The sequence below is a fragment of the Pseudopodoces humilis genome, chromosome 9 (genome assembly GCF_049639895.1).
Source record: "Pseudopodoces humilis isolate 2021_Gansu_Grassland_sample_001 chromosome 9, ASM4963989v1, whole genome shotgun sequence".
In the NCBI taxonomy this organism is placed as follows: Eukaryota; Metazoa; Chordata; class Aves; order Passeriformes; family Paridae; genus Pseudopodoces; species Pseudopodoces humilis.
In genome coordinates this window covers 302590-322182 of record NC_142208.1, presented here as the reverse complement: position 1 = coordinate 322182, position 19593 = coordinate 302590, and the positions used below count along the sequence as shown (strand labels likewise).

Below are 19593 nucleotides of genomic sequence, written 5' to 3'. Positions count from 1 at the left end.
GGACAGTCTGGGGATAATGACAAAGTTAATTAGTCACCTTTGCCAAGAGGTGCTCGTTACATACAGCAGCCAGCAGTGTGGAGCTGCTGAGTGTGGAGTCAATGTGAGCTCCCCACTGCCTGCGCTGTCCTGCCACCTGCACAGGTGGAGGTTGTGCACCACAGACAAACAAGAGCTCCTTCCCCAGCTGCTCTGAGTGGGAACAGGAACAAATGCCCCCAGTGCAGGACTGGGTGAGAGACAGGGGCTGTTTGTCCTCAGGGAGGCTCTCACCCTGCCTTGGTCACACTCAGCTTTCTCCTGACTTGGAGCATGGACAAGGTTTGCTTGTAATCGCTTACAAAGCACAAAGGCACGCCTGGATACACCAGTCTGTCAGTTTGTCCTTTTTTTTGACTCAGTAAGCATCTGCATCAGGGCTAGTAGCCATTAATTCAGGTTGTCTTTTGTGTTTAATTGACTTTCTTTGGTTCAGGATGTCTGTCCCCTTGCAGGGGAAAGAACTCGACAGTCTTGTCACTTGCTTCTGTAATTTATATTAATTAGCTTCTCCTTTCCCCTCAGACTGCAGTTTGCACAGAGAATTAACTTTGAGCACGAGTACAGACGATTGTAATCCTTGCTATAGTGAATATTAAAAAAATTGATCATTGTCTAGGGTATCAGAGGCCTCTGAGTGTTTGTCATGTGAATGCTTTTAACACTCTGATTGCTCTAATACCATTGCTAGCCAGAGTAATAATGTGGTGTTAAACTTCTCTTTTTTAATACATGCATGTTCATTCAGGTTTATAAACTGGTTTATATGATACACCATTCTTCTTGTAACCTCCTCTGTGTGTGCCTATGTTCTTTATGCCCTGCTCAGCAGAAAATCTCAAAATACATTCAAGTATCAGGAACTATTCTACAATTCTAGAAAATTTTGTACTGCCCTAGCTTGTTTCAGGAGCTGGTTGCTAGTTGGCAGTTAGGTACAAAGTAAGGTGGGAGGAAATAATGTTTAATGTAAGCTGCTGTGTAGCAAGTACTTGAGTATCTTTAATAGATAATGCCAATACAAGAAAATGCCTGGAGAAACACAGCAAACCCAGATGCTTTGGAGAGTTTCTCCTAGCTGCAGTTGACTACAGGTATTTTCTGACATGCCTGTAAATATCCTGAGGAAATAAAACATCAGCAGTCAATCCTTCACCTCAGAGAAAAGAGTCTGCAGATACGTGAGAAGGCTTTGCTTCAACTACAGAATCAAAGTTACGTTGGTTTTGAAAAGGTTTTCCTGTTGCAGAGTGCACAGGGCTGTGGGGGGATATTTAACTGGACCTGCTGGCCCCGAGTTGTGCATTGTTGTGTGCTTGTGCTAGCAGAGACAAGACTGGAGGCCAGGGTAGCTCTTGTGAGGAGCAACACAAAGATCAGCTGCACTTCTTCCATACATAGCTAAAAGGTTGTAGTCTCTTATCCCAGGCATCCTTATGAAACAGGAATTGTGCTGCACGCTCAAGAACCCAGAAAGTTACCAAACTCTGTGCCCACACTGTGTTCCCTGCAGAGAAGTCCTTTACCTGACAGAGAACACCAGCGAGCGCTCAATGACTCAACAGCCTTCCTGCCACTTGTCACTGTCCTTCGATGTCACAAGCACCGCCCATAACAGCAGGGGCTGCACTGTGACAGTGACTGGAGCCTCAGTGAAGTCTGGTCTGTTTGAAAGTCAGGGTTATTTTAACAAGGTTATTGTACCACTTAAAAACAACTGATAGAACCCAATTCTAAAATCCAACTACACAAGTACAGAATCTTTAACCATTCTTTTCATTTAATGTATTAAAAACGCCTGATTTCATTGTAATATTTTTTTCACTAAAACAGCAAGCCATAAAATCTCCGGCAAATGGAAACAAATTTAAAATTTAAATGAGAACTAAGTCAAAAATTTGGTGATACAATCATGTCTTTTCAATTATATATTCAGAGTCTGCAAGTGATTTTATTTAGGCCAGTGTATCAGCATCATCAACAAAAAAATTCATCATAATTACCACTTTCATCTGGCACAAATTAGTAGCAGATGTTACAGAACTTTTCCACGTTTATATTCATGGATGCTTGACATTCCCCCATTGAGCTCAAAATACAAAAGCACAGTGAATAACAGCCCTATGTTTTGAATCCTAATCTGCACTTTCAAGTGCCACCACCCTGGCCTGCAGCAGCCACTGCTTGTCAGACTCAGGCTTAGCAGGACAATTTGCTGCACAGAAAGGGCACCAAACACCAAACTGGAGCACTGGCTTGCAGGTCAGCTACTGCCCAATCACTGCCACTATTCCCTGGCCACTGTGATTTACCTCACACCACCAATAAGTGTCAGTCCTACTCTGTAGCCCCCTGGAATATTCAGTTTTACTTGTTGCATTGGACAGGTCGCTAAACTGTACAGCAAACCCTTCTACATGAGCCCAGCCAGACTCACAAACACTGAGTGAGGTAAGATTTGTGAGTCAGGGTTGAAAACAAACTCACAGAACAATGCAGGAAAAACAAACAAACACCACTACAAAGAAACCCACAATAACAACTCATTGGCTGTCCAAGCAAAATTATCCACATTGTCCCCCTTCTCCCTGCTGGTCAGGAATCACATAGCTCATAGCGGTGACAAAGTTTGGGAAGGGGAGAAAAGAAGCTTCTCTAAGGTACCTGCATTGCAGACAGGGAAATCTCAGGAAATCATGAATTGGATGATGAAACTCCAATTTCTTAACATACCTACAGACTTTGCCTTCACATGACTACATCATCCAGGAACTAAGTGTACCAAAGGTAGCTTTTTTCTCCTCCTTCAAAGGATTAATTTTTCAGTGAAGTGATTTACTGCATGAACATGAGCACTCAGACAAGGGAAGTGGCAGGGACCTGTGGCAAGGAGCACACAGAGAGGAGACAGCAGCCAGGGATTAAAACGCAAAGGACCCACGCTATAAAGATGTACCAGGAAGAGAGGGATTTGTTCCCAGATCTGTTTAAATCCCTTGCTCTCCCGGGTGCCAGGAATTCTCCTGGACTGGCGTGCCATGCTTCTCTGGTGAGCTGTTCTGCACTCTGCTCCATCTGACCCCGGAGCAGCCGCTGTGCACCCCCAGCACAGCCACCAAAGAGGCCGGGAATGCTCTCGGGGGAGGGCAGGGAGAGAGGGGGAGGAAAAGCTGCCCCACATCCCAATTTTTATTTTCCTTCTAACCAGGCAGGTACACCTAAAAGATCCCTCAGGGACACAAGCTAGAGCAGGTGGCAGGAAGGACAAGAGGAATTCACAATCAACACTGGCACTCCAGCAAGAAGTAAAAAGAAAGCTGTGGTGCCTTAGATAAAATACTAACAACTCTAGCCCGTAGCTAGCAAGTACACAAAAAGTCCTGATGTGCCCTTAATTCCTATTTTACAGTACACAGCACAAGCAAAGGAGCAAAAGACTGCATTGTAGAAAAAAATATACAGACCACATAAACTGGTAATAAACCTGAAATATTAATGCAATGTCACTCTGTCAAAGCATGTTTAGTCTACCAGCTAAAATACTAGCAAGAAAAAACCCACAGCAGTGCAGTACTCCCATTTATGACTGAAAAAAACCAGAAATATAACTTTTGATTCGCTGAAACCCTGTATTTCCTTGAATCTACAGATTATACTTTATTTAAAATGTAGTGAGTGAAGTATATTTATTTGCATCAGGTTACAATTGCAAATAGTTATAAATCTGTACTTGGAGTTAAATATTCCTGCAAACAGGTGTACAATGTCACATTTTCTGAACTAGATAAAGGGGATGTTATTTGATGTTAAATTAACAGGATATCAAGATAGAAAATGAAAAAAAATTGCTGTATATATACCTTTAAGTATGTTTGAGCAGTTAAAATGTAGCTACATTTATAATTTTGAATTAATGGTGAATACCAATGTTTTTAATGCAATATAAATTGTTACTGAGAACTGGGAATACATGGAGCTTTGTGTTGTTGGTTTATTTGGTGATCTGTTTTCTTTTTGTTTTAATACAGTAAGAAAAAAATAGCCCTCCTTGCAAGCATCAGTAAGCAGAGACACTCTGCTCTCATCCCCAACAACTCTTGCTATTTTCAAGAGGCAAATGCAGGAAAGCACTTCAGAACTGCAGAGCATGGCCATAAGGCTTTTATCAGGATTCTTGGAGGTCTCCTGTTTAATCAAATACCAGTAAGAGTGGAAGGTAATTATAAACAGTAACTTGGAGGGCACGAGAGCAGGAATCAGCTGTGCTGTTTCCAAAGCTGGCTCAGACATCTATGAGAAAGATAAATCTGACAGAGTATGAGCATTGTAGTATTAACTATTAATGTATTTTAATCAATGTTTTCTAGATTGTTCTGGGAAATGTAATGTAGCAGGGGAAAGTAGCAAGCACTCCCATACCCCCTGAGCTCGGTTTTACTTTTCATACAATACTCCTGAACATTTATCTATACACAGTAGTTTTTACAAACACAACAGTAAAAGCACCTCAGGTCTGTGGGCTGCAGTATCCATGGGATCCCTCTGCTCCCTCCAGAACTCATTCCTCATTCACAAAGCAACAATCCCCTCCTTCCACAACTATGTGCCGTTCAATTTCCCTTTCGTCTTCTTGAGATTTTCAAAGCCTTAAGCTACCCACAGATAAACATACCCAGCAGAATGCAGGAAGACCCACAAGTTTTCAAATAATTAATCTCTCCTTTCAGTCAGTTTTCTTTTACAAGCAAAGAGTTTCCTCTTCTACCAAGTGAAATTCTGGACAAGTTCTTTGTTAGAAAGCTTGAGACAGAGGAGACAGATTGCCTGGCCTCCCTAAAGACAAGCAGGAATATTACTTCATGACACATGCACCTACAGTGTGTTCAGAGGGGGGGTTACATTCCATGGCTATAGAGATTCCAAGGATTTCATGACTATGAAGAACCAAGTGCAACATAAACAGAAGTTGTCTATCAAATACAAGGAACGCGGCTGTTGCTCTCAAAATTGGTGTCACAGGGCAGTAGACAAACCAATCACACACTGGGATTGTGCACTTCACACTACATCAACTCAGGGAAAAGCACAACACAGCCTCTGTGAAAATGAGAAACAGGAGGCAGCTGTATCTTAGGGTCTGTCTGACCCAAAATTCCAGTTCTCATTCTATGAATTCCCATTAAAAAAGGGGAGGCATGGGGGGTGAAGAAAAAAATTCCTGTTTTAGCTCATCACCAGCGAGTACACGTTCACTTTGTTTTCTGACAGCAGTTTCCTCTTGGAAGCAACTGTTCGCATTTCCAACTGGTTTTTGTCTTTGCTGCTGGACAGATCTTCAGGCAGTGTTAATGAGGTTGAGGATTTGCATAGTTCCACTTGTCTGAAGCACAGCTGTGCCACCTCACACAGGTACCTGCCCAGCAAGCTGAGCAGGCAGATCCCAACAGCCAACATTCCACCCTCCCCAGAGGATCCAGGAGCGAGGATCAAACTACACCTCTCAAAGCACAGTCACACGTGTCCACCCTCGACTACAATTCCAGGCAAAAAGGGGCAGTGTAAATTCCCTCTGGGAAGGGATACCCAGCACATGGCATGGGAAGGTGACAAAGAGCCAAGGAAATGTGTCCTTGTGAAGGCAGATCCATTGGCCAAGGGCACAGAGCAAAGAAAGGTCCCTGTCCCTGCGGGTGCCGCTGTGCCACACCACAATCCACCTCAGGGAAAGCCAAACTGAAGCTTCCTGCGTTTGCCCGAGGCACTCGGTGCCTGCAGGGACCCTGCCTTGGCTTCTGGCTCTCCTGACTCTGCACAGCCACCGCTGACGTTCCAGAGAGGGCAGAGATCCCTGGGCCTTCATTTCCCTGCTCAGAGCTCCACGTAATCCCTCAAAGAGTTACTCTTGGGGTTGCAGCATTTCATAATAAGTCTTTCCATAGCTGAGTTTTCCCTTCACTGCTTGCAAACTGACATTGTTTAAAGTCACTGAAGCAGAGAATGCAAAAGACTGAAGTAAATATAACTAGAGCTAGACTGCCTGATTTGGCTTCAGAAAGGGGGGTGGAGAGACAAAGAGAGCTGTGAAAATTACACACATTACAATGCTAATTAAACCTTGTCTCTTCCATCTCACTGGAATATTTCAAGTTTTCTACAAACTGTAGCTCAGTACCAACTTCAGAGCAATCTGTCACTTTCAAACTTCTTAAATACCCAAGTATAGATTTCAAAGCCCAAATTTAGTCCCCTGATATGCAAATTTTTATCCTGGAATGGGTTCTGGAGGAAGCTTCTTGACTGTAAAATAGGGTCTGGTTGCATGTTCAGATTGAAGCAAAGGACGTGACTCGGGAGCAGAGCTTGTTTACTTTAGAACATCTGTGTGCTCCAAACCACACATTCTAACACATTTTTCAAGGGATGTAAGATTTGGGACTGATGGGGTAGGAAACGCAGAACACTGCATTTTGGAGAACTCCCACATAAGAAAGACTGCACTGTTTGGTTTTGAACTACTAGTAAGAAGGCACATCAAATCCCTTAGAGAGAAGTTATCCTTAATTAAGCAGTACAAAGCCGTCTGTGACAGCCTGGTTGATAAATCACAGCACAGTGACTGACGACAACTACAGCAGTAGAACAAAAAAAAGTCTTAAGTGGCTGGATGTGCTCAGCATTCAGAGATAGAAAAGAGCATCTTGCACATGTAAAAGAATGCCTTGGCTTTGGTGCTCTTCAGGACCAGAGCTGGTCAGGAAGAACCAGCCAGGCTCTCAGTAAACACTAGAAACAATCCATGCAACCTGTGAGTTGCATGTTAAATAATACTGAAAGCTCACATTGGAACTTCAACTATTTGGAGCAAATCATGGAAACTATGCATGGACAGGGGCCAGAAAGGATTGGATTGCAAAAGAAATTATCTGAATCAATGAAACTGTAAATGGAACACACTAAAAGGAGCCCCCAAGTGGTGAAGCAAATTAATTTCCACTGAGAAAACAAACCCCTACTTTTAAAGTTATTTTCTCATTTATCCCAAGTTTCATAAGATCTTTCATTTTTGGCAGGACACCTTCTGCTAATTCAGTGTTGCTAGTGTAAGTGCTGGGTTTGTGAAAACTCTAAACATGAGCAGAATGCAAGATGCAAGCCCCGAGGAAGAGCCCAGGGCTGGCTGCTAAGCCAGGGCCTGTAGCTGGACATGTGAATTAAAATCCTCCCTCCCATTCTCTGCCTTTGTCACTGAACATCAGCAATGCTGAGCGCTTGCACAGCAGGTGAGCCCGAAAACTTGGCTTGTTTATAAAAGCACTTCCACAAACCTTCATTAGACTGAGGATGACTTGCTTTATATGATTTTAGTAAACAATATTACACTTCTGTTTTATTATTTAAAACTATAGAAGTTTAGGACACCTTCAAACGTGAAATGCATAGGAGTTTCAAACTCAACATCAGGCATTTGAAACCTTTTGCTCATTTTCCAAGGCAAACAACTGGGTATCTAGGAAACAGTTTTAAGATGCTCTTTAATTTATAGTCATATTTCACACAGTGTGTAAGGCTGTCAATTCCTGACCTCACAGATCAGACAGCCAGACAACTAAGGCTTTTGCCTATAATGAATCGCAGAAGATGGATTTTAAAACAAAATTATTTAGGCATAGATTTAAAATTACTTGAACTATGGTTTAACTTGCATTATAAAACGTGAATCAAATTATTTTGTAGGCTTCTCAGCTTGTTTCAACACTCTTTTCATCACAGTACATTCAGACTGTTTTAATCAACATCATGAAAGCCAGACAATGTTCCTTCTTGCTGCCACATCCCTGCTCATGACCCTGCAATGGGGAACACAGCAGAAGGAGCGTTTAGGAGCATTGTGGTAGAGAATAACAAAGCCTGGCTTCCACTTTCCAGGCTGCATAGACCGTGAAGCACTGACAGATACAAAAACCCCAAACAAACCAGCTTTTAGGGCCTGGCCCCTCAGTCTTACCCACCCAAAGTCTCATGTGCATGTGGGACATTGGTCATTCAAGTTCACATTTTCTTCCCATCAATATCACAGGCTCAGTTTTAAATGTCTGGGGGAGTTGCAAGGGGTTGCTCCAGCTAGAAGATCACCCATCTGAGAAGGAAAAATGTCCAGATGAGCAGACTTCATTTGGTTTGCAGTGGAGCTGAGGCGTGTTCCTCCCACCCCAGTCACATCCACATGAACAATGAGTGAGGCGCAGACAGGGCAGTGCCCAGCTCTCCCAGTGCCAGAAGGGACAGGACACACCCTGGCAGTGGATGTGCAGGGACACACAGACTGCTGTTACCCCTTCCTCTCCTGAGAAGGGGACGAGGAGCTCACAGCTCCCTTTACCCACAGCAGAGCGAGATGGATTTGATGGTTAGCAGCTTGTTGGAAGCAGCGGCAGCTGTGGATTTCCAGGCCCCCAGGATGTGTCACTGAGCTCACAGCACAGGCGCACACACAAGGCGGGGCCCGTGCCGATTATTCCCGAGGCAGGTTGCTAATTCCTGTCATGAATACACAGCCAGGTTCTCCAGGCAGCACCAGAATAACAACAAGGCTCCCGGGCCGTGCCTCTCCCGTGGCGGAAGTGAAATCCATCCTCGTGATTGCAGACATAAGCACGCTGGCTCAGACCTTCAGCCGGCCTGATAAATGTGATGGTGGTTTTCCAAATCTACTGGGACAAGTCAGGTGACAAATGATTTCCATTAGCTTCAGCAGAATGGAAACAAAACAGATCAATACAAATGATTTGCAGCAAGTTCACATCATAAATTTCCTTTTGCCCAGTTCCATCATTTTAAAATAGAAGCGTTCCCCACACACAATATGAGAAGAGGCAGTAGTGATCCAGAGACGTGATCATTCCAGTTACAACAAACTGCTTGTGATTTCAGCTTCGAGTGCTTTTTAATCAAGCGGTAATTTTACTCAGTGATACATAATGGTATTATTTTAAATGATAGCAAACAATAAAACTTGTAATGACCACATTATTTTTGGAAACTGAATTGGATCCTACTGTTACGTAAAGCCATAGCAATTCTAAATTCTGCTTTTACTTTACTAAAATTACCTCTTAATTTTATTTTTCTCCTTCTTTTGTCTATAACCATTTCTAAACCCCGTTTGTGAAGGATATTTTGGGAATCACCAGTTCTTGTATCTTTGAGATCAAACAGCAGATTACGAGCCTGCACTGCACAGAACAGCTTGCATATAGCTCCTTGTTCTTCATAGCTGCCTATACTATTTAACAAACTAGAATCCCAAAATACACTCATCTTCTGTATCATAGATGAGATACGCTGATTTATGAATCCCCTCTAATGAGTAAATCATCAGTACTAATGAAAAAGACATTCACAAATGAAGGAAATTGGGTGAGGCAGGAGAACCATTCATTCCTTCAGGGCAGGCTCAGTGCACCCCACTTTCAGAGCTACGTAATACACTTGTACACCAAAACCTTGTGGGGAAATTGTCTCGTAAATAGCTCATGTAGTGACAGACAAACACAGATGTTTCTCATATGCACTCACATTCTCCTGATATTTCTGTACAGTCATAAATACCAGTGATGTCTCCTTAACTAGCTCTGACCCTGGGCTCATTGTGATGCCACAGCTGGTTCCACAGGTTAATTACCAGTCACAAAGGGAAAACAAGCTTCCTGTTGAATTAAGTAGTCTCCATGTAAGATGCAGTGTATTGTCTTTACCTCTTTTATTACAAAAAAAGAAAAAAAGAGAAAATTGTCTTTTTTCGATATTAATACTTGAATAGAATCTTTTCAAAACATTTCTCCTCTTGACACAAGGGAAGGAGGTGGGTGCAGTTTCCTCCTCAGGACTGCTACACACCACCCTTCATGGGGGCACATCCCCACCTGCCTCGTCACAACACTTGGCTCTTACCTCTCTCCACTCACAAGTCACGCAAATTGGCCACTGGGAGAAAACAAATATTCCCCTGATATAAAGCAATCCTACTTTTTCATTTTTGTACTTGACAACATAAACCAAAGAATTGCTATAAATCACCAGTGGATTTAATTGAGTGCTGGGATCTTATCTAGAAACAAAGCTTAAGAAATCTGAACTGAATCAAAACAGTACCATGGGTTAGAAGTTACAGATCAAGTACTGTCATCCATTGGTACGTATTAATACTTACCTGGAGGAAAAATAGTTCACCAAAATGTGATTTTAGAGTTTATTTCAATAAACTAGAGCAGTCTTAGCTGAAAGCTGTCTAATTATCTGGAAGCTAATTAGAATCAAATAGCCTCCCCTTTAAGAGGTAGAATAAAAAGCTAACAAAACATATATTTTACTTAAGCCAGAATTTCAGCAATATCACACAATGCTCTGTGCTGTAAATTACTTCAAGCACAAAGCACTGTTAATTCATCAACAGTAAGAACACCAAATTCACAGATGCAGCACCTGATGAACATCCACCAGCTGTTGCATTTTCAAACAGGATACGAGAGGCATTAGCATGATTTTATTTAATGTGGAAAGCAGAATGGATTTCAACAAAAATTCCTTGTGCCATTACGAGATTTACTGTTGGACTCAGATTTTACCTCCCTCTCCTGCCCCTTGCCCCCCAAGGTTTCTCAGCAAAGTGGGATTTCTGGCATGCACAGCTGAGCACAGAAGTGCAGGTTTCAGAAGAGGTTCCACCCAGCCCTGCTGCAGCCCGCTGAGCCCTGGAACACGACACTGGCTTGGTGTGATACAGGTACTGCAGTGACAAACCTGTGACAGCTCTGCTCTGCAGGACTCTCTAAGGACATTTGCTGAGGAATTTCCCTGAAGAGACACCTTCTGGGCACCATCCTGTCCAATTCCTGCTAAAGAAATCGAGCACCACAGTGCGGACAGGTGGGTTGAACTTCACTTTTTCCATCTGTCAGGAAGCACAAACGGCACTGGAGGGTGGGGAGCATTTATGTGTTGTCCATCAGTATTATTGGGATCTCCCCACCCACATTCACCCCCAGTGCCCTTCTTTGTTCAAGTCAATTCAAGTCATTTTACTATTTGAAGTCAAAAGCTCTGATTTTTTTTAATTCCTAAATTGATCTAGATCACAGAAATTGAGTTTTTCCCCCTCAGCAGATACGTAGTACCCAGTTCACAGGGTATTTCATCAGTTGCTTTAACATCCAGGAAGGTTTTTACATCAGTTCTGCGAATGTCAGCTCACTGTAATGCACCACTTTGAAAAGAGCGAGTCAAATGCAGCCATTTTGAGTGTTTGAGAGGCACTGATCAGGAACACAACAATGAACTGCAATGGGGATTCCACACCTGCACAGAAATAAATGCAGTGCCGATAGCAGCAGTGCTGATCCTTCACAACTGAACTGTATTGTCAGCTGTGGGGGGCAGATACGACAACAGCACCAACAGCAAGGGCTGCAAGAGGCTGTTAGCTTTTCTGGAAGCCTCCATGAGGCTTCCAGCTTCTCAGGAGGGAAAGGAGGAAAACAGAAGAGATGTGCCTCTAAAATGGTGAGCAAATGGTCACTTTAGGACTGCAGCTGTTTCTCTCTGCAGGAGGCACAGAGAAGACACCAGAAGAGTATTCGGCAAAGATGTTCAATACATAGAGAAATACATAATGTGTGATCTATGGTGCTCTGCTTTCCCCTTAAACAAATCCCATTCCCAGATGGCCTGCAAGATATTAAACTATTGCTTATGTTTGCAGTTCCAGCTGGAGACCGCATATAAACAAAACGACTTCTCTAAGTCTCTTCGCAGTACAGTAGAATGTTTATTTTTAAATAAATCCCTTGAACAACATTAGATATAAATACAAAATATATCAAATTTCAGCACTAACTTACCACTTCACCGCAGTTATTAAAAAAATAAAGCAAGAAAAACTTCCCTTGGTCCAGCCTACCAAGAAGAAAAATCAGGGTTCTAACTAGGTCCTAACTGCCCTCCAGGCTTTAGAAGACTTCTCCAAACACCACTCCATGAATGAAAGCAGAAACAAAGATCCAGTGAACCCAGGAAATGTCTCAATTTGAAACAGTTTAATGAAGAACTTTAAAAATATGCCACAAAGCATACAGCCTTTGGTACTCTAATTGGTTGCATAATCTCTAATTAAACAGTTGCACCTAAAACAAAAATGGTGTGGGAGAAAAATCACTCTACAAGAATTCACTGGGTACAACATATTTGGAATTGTTTGGCTCCTAATTAAGCTTCCCTTAAGTACACAAGGGGGGAAAAAAGGGATGTCAGAAGACAATATTGAGAGCATCAACTAGATCTAGAGATGGCCAAGTATTTTAAAGGAACTAAAAGACAGAAGAGTGCTAAAGACGTCCTTGAGGCAGCAAAACTGGACTCGGAGAGGAGGAGCAGCAATGAGCTCTCCCATCACATCAGCACCCAGTGACAGAGGCAGCTGGCCAAGCACTTGACAGCTCTGCGGGACTGCAGGAGGGGAAAGCAGTTCAGACCGTGCAATTTAAGAGAAATCTTTCTCCATGGCTTTGCTTAGGGGGCAGACCTGATTAAAAAAGGAAGCTCCTTCCTCCCAAGTGGTATGGAATGGCAGCCCTGTTAAGCACAGAGCTTCCTCCCTTTTCTAATCTGTGCCATGAAACTCAGCTGCATCCCCCAGGCCTTCCAGAAAGCAACATGAACATTTCAATTTAACATTTTAATAAGGATTACCTTTGAAGGTCTTTTCCTTCCTGTAAACTTCTGTTCCTGCTTTTACTTTCTGCCTTTCTGAATTCTGCTAATCCCTCTGCTTGTTCTCTGCTGCTTTCCTTTATTTCTCCTCAGAGCTCTCCAAATAAAAGACTACATCAAAGCATGGCATTTCACACACACAGTGCTTCTGTGCTCACCTGTTTGTTGACAGGAGTTCAAAGCCCATTCCAGAATCTGGAATTGTACATGGAAGTCAGTAACACATACGTGCAAAATGATGGGCAGGAAAAGCCTCCCAGTTGCTGCAGCAGCTTCTAGAGCCCGTTCTATCAGGCTGGGCTCAGGGGAGCACACCGGGGCACTCCCTGACACAGGAGGGTATCGAGTGTTCTGCTGAGTTGTTCCTCTCTCTGTTCCCATCCCTTTCTGCTCCATCCCTCCTCTCCCCTCCCCTTTCTGTCTAGCAGCCATTCTTAGAGCTCACAGCTCATGCAACCCAGAGTTACTTTTAGCTTTACAGACAGGCACTTTTTACATTTTTTTTTTCCTGATGCTGGCCTCTTCCTGCTCATTTTACTCATGCTCAACAAATCACTACAGGTATGGTAAACAGATAACAAAACTTACAGAAATACAGAGATCATTCTACACGTGTTTTGATTAAAGCAGTAAATCAAATGAAGGCTTCCATGAAGAGAGAAATCTCAACGCTATGAGCACCATTTAGCAGAACAGATTCTAGCCATTCACTTTCTTTACCTTTTTTTGAGCAGAAGGGTGACTTTTAATTTACTGTACAGCAAACATTAACATACTGACACAGCCCATGCTTCCATTTGTCTAAATCCAGTTCTACAATATATTTACTGCCTGCTGGATGCAAGTTCCACTCCAGGGAACCGGTTGTCTCCATTTTCCCTACACCTGTAATATGAAACTCTTTTAGCCTTTGCTGCACTGCTAGGATGATAGGGATCAAATACTCTAGAATCTAAGACTGATTTGGAAGAGCACTTTTAGTTATTATTGAAAATGTTCTCATAACCTTACTGTACTCAGCAATACATTCCGAGCTCACTCTTTTATCCAGACTGCAGCACCTTTAGGTTCTTTGCCTGAATCTGTACACGTCTCCTGACAGACAAGGTCTGAGCTGCAGGCAGCCCAGGCACTTCCAGAATCTGGGAAGAACGTGGAGCATTGTGCCTTGGCCTTCCTGGGAGCTCAAGTGCAAGACACCAGACTTCAAATAGACACTCAGAAAAACAACAAACAAAACCACCAAACCAAGCAGCCATCACCAAACACAAATTGGGGTTTTTTGGGCTGAAAAACCCAAAGCTCACAATTGGCCACCTTACTTAAACACAAAAGCCTTTGAAAATCCTGCTCATTATGTCTGCTTACATCAACCTCCAAACTGCAGCTCCTCCATTTCAGCTTCCATGGGCAGACAGAACAAGCTTCAGTGCATGTTTTACCTCTTGTTTCACTGCTGCAGCTTTACATAATCCCTAGGAAGGGGGAGGTGTTACCGAGGGATCCCTCAGTTGCCAGGTTCCACAGGTTTGTGCCACAGGTTAGCTGCTGTTGTTCCTCACCTCCTGTACCTGCCAGTCCTGGCTGCACCACAGCATCTCTCTGCTGGCAGAGAGCAAAAACCCTGACTCCCTTCTCAGCTTCTTTAGGCAAAACCATTGCAGAAGAGCTTTCCAGGTTTAACAGGGCCTTGCTCTGGAGTAAGGAGCTGCAGCAGGCACTTGCCAGCAGCTAAAAGGAAACACGACCACAGCCCCATCCCAGCAGAACCCAAAGTAACAGGGAAGAAATTAAAACAAGAAAGATGAAAACCAGAAAGAGCCCACATAGAAAACCATCAGAGTAATAAAATACACACAAATAACCTCAAAGCACAAACCCCCATAATTTTACACCAAGCCTCAAGACAATGATGTCCCCACCAGAGCAGGCACCCCTCTTTCACAAGCCCTGGTGGTGAGACTGCCACTGAAGTGAGGGTACCAGAGCTGCAAGGGATTCAGCTCCTGCCCTTCCCCTTGCAGACACAGAGGCCCTCACAACCTTCCCCCAGCTCTGCCTGTGAGCCCATGGGTCCTTCTCTACCCCAGACAGCTGAATTTCAGTCAGCATTCAAAACCCAGCCTGCTGGAATTTACTTCTTTAGCTCTAAGTGATCTGAGCATTTCACAGCTGCTGTTCTCCTGCCTTTTCGCCTCTCTAGCTTTAGTGAAAAAACACTTTTCAGTTCAGTTCCATTAGCTGCACTGCCACTCTCGTTCCTAGGAAGCCACTACCTTTTTGACTGTCTATCCTAAACTAAAACAACTCCCTGCAAATCAACCAAAAAAAGCACATCCAGCACAAAAAAGCTTTGTCTTTGTCTTCTCTAAACCAGGGATGTGTAACACTTGGATTAAACAAAAGCCTTTTGTTTTATTAACTATAAAAGCATTTCTGTTTAAGCCATCTCACACTTCTGGAAGGAACCCACGTTAGTGTAATTCTGCTCCAAACCAGTCCTGTTTGATTAGCACAACAATTGGTTTTAAGGGCAGGAAACGGCAGAATTAATGGCTGATCATCTGCTGAAGTCAAAGCATCACAGGTAACATCCTACTGATCTCAAATAGAGATGGGAAAGTCAAGCAGCTCTATTGATCTGTGTGAGATCTGCTGCCAGCAGAGTACTGCAATCGCCCCACACTGAGTTCTTGCACACAGAGCAGGTACACTTCACCTGCTGTCAGCTGTGTCACCTGCACCAGCCCAAGTCAGTCCCCACAGCACACACCAACATCCAGAATAACAGCAGTTGTCAAAGTCCGCTTTAATCTCTCCATGGACTTGGGGTTTCTTTGTTAATAGTACTTGCAATTAGGAATAAGTACAAACTCTGCTGTGCCAGCCTATCAAATGATAACCAGCATAAAGAAGATGGGGAAGGGCATGGGTCAAACCGCTGCCACATTAAATTGGCTGGACTGCCAGGCTGCACATGGCCAGCACGAGCCACAGCCTCTAAAGCCAGAGCTGCCAGCATTGTTCCTAGCATAAAAAGCAGTCAGCCCGATCACTAAACATTTCATTTCAACAATGGGAAGCGGCAGAGTTGGGCACTGAAGGATTCCTATCTGCAGAACAGCATGAACTGAGCACACATCTGCACTGAAGCCTCTGGCTGGGGCTCAGGCTGCTGGGAAGCCAAGCCAAGGGCACCAAGAGCCCGGCAGCACACTCCCTTCCCCAGGGAGGATGTACAGGCAGGGACCTGCAGCTCAGGGGTCCATCCCAGCTGCCTGAGCCACTGTGGGTGTGGCACAGCCAGGAGCCGAGCTGAGCTCTGGCACCAGGGGACAGAGGTGCTGTGCCACACGCCGTGCTCTGGCCGGGATGCTGCCCCTCCTGGCTCCAGAAAGCTGCTCGAGCTGGCTCATTTGCTCCCTGGCTGCCTCATTCCCTGCACACACGGGTTCCATGAACACCCAACGCTCCTCACTCAGCTGCCCCAGCAGCGAGTCCAGTTGTGGAAAAGGCACTGCTACCCAGAGATGCTAGCAGGATATCATGGCCTTTCAAAGCACAGCTGATAAATGCTGTCTCCTGCTCCATTCTCCTCTCATTGGCATCATGAAGGAGGAATGAATTGGCATGTGCTGGAGGACTGGTAGTAGATTTAAAAACCAAAAAACTCACCGTTCCCTGACTCCTAAAAAGCACACAAACAAAAACACAAACTAACACATCAGCTACAAATAAGTCAGTAAAAACACACGAAAGCAGGCAATGGAAATAAAAAACCACAATAACTTATTTGGGGTCAAAGTAAAAACTATTATTTCTGGTCACTCTAGAACTCTCCATCTTGCCACAAATAAATATTTTAAATATAAATACTTGCCTGTAGAAGGTTCCCAAAATTTAGCTCACGTTAATATGCCTTTTGTTTGATGTTTGCCCTGTTGAGAGACTGAAGTCTTTTCAGAATGATAACTGTGATGTTATCTTTTTTTAATGTCCATTGAGAGTAAAGCAGCTAATACATGTAAATAGAACTGAACGTATACTTATTATAAATGGATTTGGAGTTTGAGTGCAAAGGAAAACAAACTATATTCCCTCAACAAATAGATACTTGGTTAATTCCTAGCAAGACCTAATCTCCACACCAATCCCAGAGCTCTGTGCAAGAAACTCTGCAAGGCCAGAGAAATCAGAGTTAGTTAATGCCTTGTATTTCCTCCCACATCAAATGGGAGAATGAGATTCCTCTACTGCACTGTATTATCCCATCCTCTTTAGAAAGTGAAGATAAAAACACAGCTCTGCATCCTGGGAGGAGTGGAGGGAATCAGATTTGAACAATTGCATTATTTTATCAGGTAAGAAGTGTGAGAGCCTTACTTGGCTTTTTCCACTGCAGATTCTTCAGCACCAGGACTGAAGTTCAGCCCCTGGTCTTGTGTCACTCTCAGCCACAGCCTGCAGCACAAAGAGACTTCTGACACAGAAGAGAACACCTCAGTCTCCCTACACCCAAGCTAATCTTTCAGACAAACATTGCCAATGTGTTCAAGCACATCCACATTTTCCAGAGCATTCCAAGGTGTCAGATACAACTCCTAGAACTTATGTTTTTAAAAGTAACAGATGTGCCCAACAGATCTCAGTTGCCTTGCTATTTCACGTTCGATAAATATCAGCAAAATTTCCAGCACTTGAAACATACCAAATGTTTCCTATGTTTGCACACTGATGTTTGTGCACATTTAGAAATACACAGCATTTTAAACAAACAATGAAGTAATATTAAAACAGAGTGAAGTGCTTTGAGGAAAAAAAGATTTTCAACTTTCAACAGCATGTACAGATGGGAAATCAGATTTTTTAGATACAGCTTCTTAGACAGCATTTTCATGCAATATTCCTAAAGTAGAAGCCAACTCCTCATTTTATTAGCAGTAGAAAAGCCAAAAGCAGAGTATGGTCTACTGAAATGCTCATTTTAGGTTCATATGAACAAACCAAAGTACAACCCCACTGGATCCTGTTGCTTCTTCCTAACACCACAGAAGTATAATAAAATATTGAATGTGCTCATATTGACATTATTTTCTCATTTCAAGGAAAATGCTTTTCCAAACTCACCCTGAGGAGCAGAAGGCAAGAACTATGGGCAAATCAATGTTTATGTGATGCTGTATTTATTTAAAAGCAGCTTTTCAAGCAGCATGTAGCAGTGATGCTCTGAGCAGCCCTGCCCTGCTGAGGCAGGCACAGGCTGAAGGAGCAGCCAGGGCCATGGAAAAGTCTTCCTTCTGCACCCTTCCCCAAAAAACCCATTCTGGGGGCAGCAGCTGGACACACACTCATGAGCTCATGTTCATTCCCACAGCAGCTCCAGCTTCCTCAAGGGCCAAATCCTAGATTCTCTTGAGGAGCTCTGGTTGCTTCACTGATACACAAGCCAAGCTGGACTACAGGTCAGTTTAAGACTCCACACTACAAAACGTGCTTGTGAACTGCAGCTTCTATGTAAAAGTCAGTTTTTGAAACGACCAAAATTGTAAAGAAATGTTTAATGACAAGTAAGATGGTCCTTTGTCAGCTACATTCCCGACAGTGTCCCCATACATTATATACAAATACCCCAAAACCAAACAAAAAACAGGAGGAAAAGAAACAAAGAAAAAAAAAAAAAACCCTAAAAGAAGTGCCTGGGATTCCCTCTCCCAGAGCACAAATGTATTTAGAAGATTTGACTTACTCCTATCTTCCCTGAGAATATCTGGTCTCCTTCAAGGTAACAATCACTAACATTTTGAGAAATAAATAATAAATCCACCATACGCAGGGTCATAATTAAAATAGAAAATTCATCATTCCAGTCTATTAATATTCACAGAGCCAGAATCCAGTTCACAACATGCCTTCAAGCCTCGGTCTGCAGAATGCTGAACCTAATTTGTTGGAGGTACAGTTGTTAAATTCTTGTAGAATTGCTACAGATGCTTGAAGGTTAAACCAACAGAATTATAATTTATGGGATTTAGAACATAACCACTAGCTGATGGCTGCAGAATTTGATAAGGCTCTTATCTTTCAAGCAAACCACACTATGGGATGTGCAAATCACAAACCACTACCCCTTTAGTTTCCCCTTCCTCCAGGAGAAAGGCCAGAGTACCAGTGTTCAATATGGATGAGGGCAGCTCATGATGTCACCCTATTCCAAATTCCAGCTGCAGCAGATTCAACATGCAGTATGTTAAAAAATGAAGGTGTGGAGGTTTTCTGGTTTGTTTTTTCCTTAAACAGGGTCCTGTTGTGGACAAACTGCCCATTTCCTCTGGGGACAGAAAGCAGAGAGCACCTCAGAGCAAACCCACTTCCCAACACTCCCCACAAGCTCTCCTCAAGCTCATAGAAGCAGCATCTTGAGCCAGAATGGCTGGTTCATATCATATCCCAAGTCCCTCCAGTTCCCTTCCTTCCTGCCAAAAAACCCGAGTGCAAGCTGTGTGCTGCCCAGCAGCCCTCCCTCCCTCCCGATGCTCCCTGGGTTCTCAGGCAGGCACAGCTCAGTGTCTGAGCCATGGGGCTCACAGAGCTGCTCTGCACTGCTAGAGGGGCCCTGCTCCAGGACAGCCACTGCCCCTCAAGTGACTCCATCAGTTTGCAACAAAGTACTCAACGTGTTCTACTCCTGCCTGAAAGCAGCTCCTCCCGCCTATCGTTAACAATGCTCAGTACATCACTGCTCTGTAACAGCATCATGGACTACAAACCACTTGCACAACTCTCAGGGCT

General features: G+C 43.5%; 1 long non-coding RNA gene across 1 annotated transcript in view; it reads right to left on the bottom strand.

The window, feature by feature from the left end:
* Positions 1 to 3247: 3247 nt before the first annotated feature.
* LOC148183725 (uncharacterized) overlaps positions 3248 to 19593 on the bottom strand; it is a 40866-nt gene continuing 24520 nt past the window's right edge. Inside the window, exon 2 of the long non-coding RNA XR_015773305.1 lies at positions 3248 to 8747. This is a non-coding gene — a long non-coding RNA (uncharacterized LOC148183725). The remainder of the gene's footprint in view (positions 8748 to 19593) is intronic.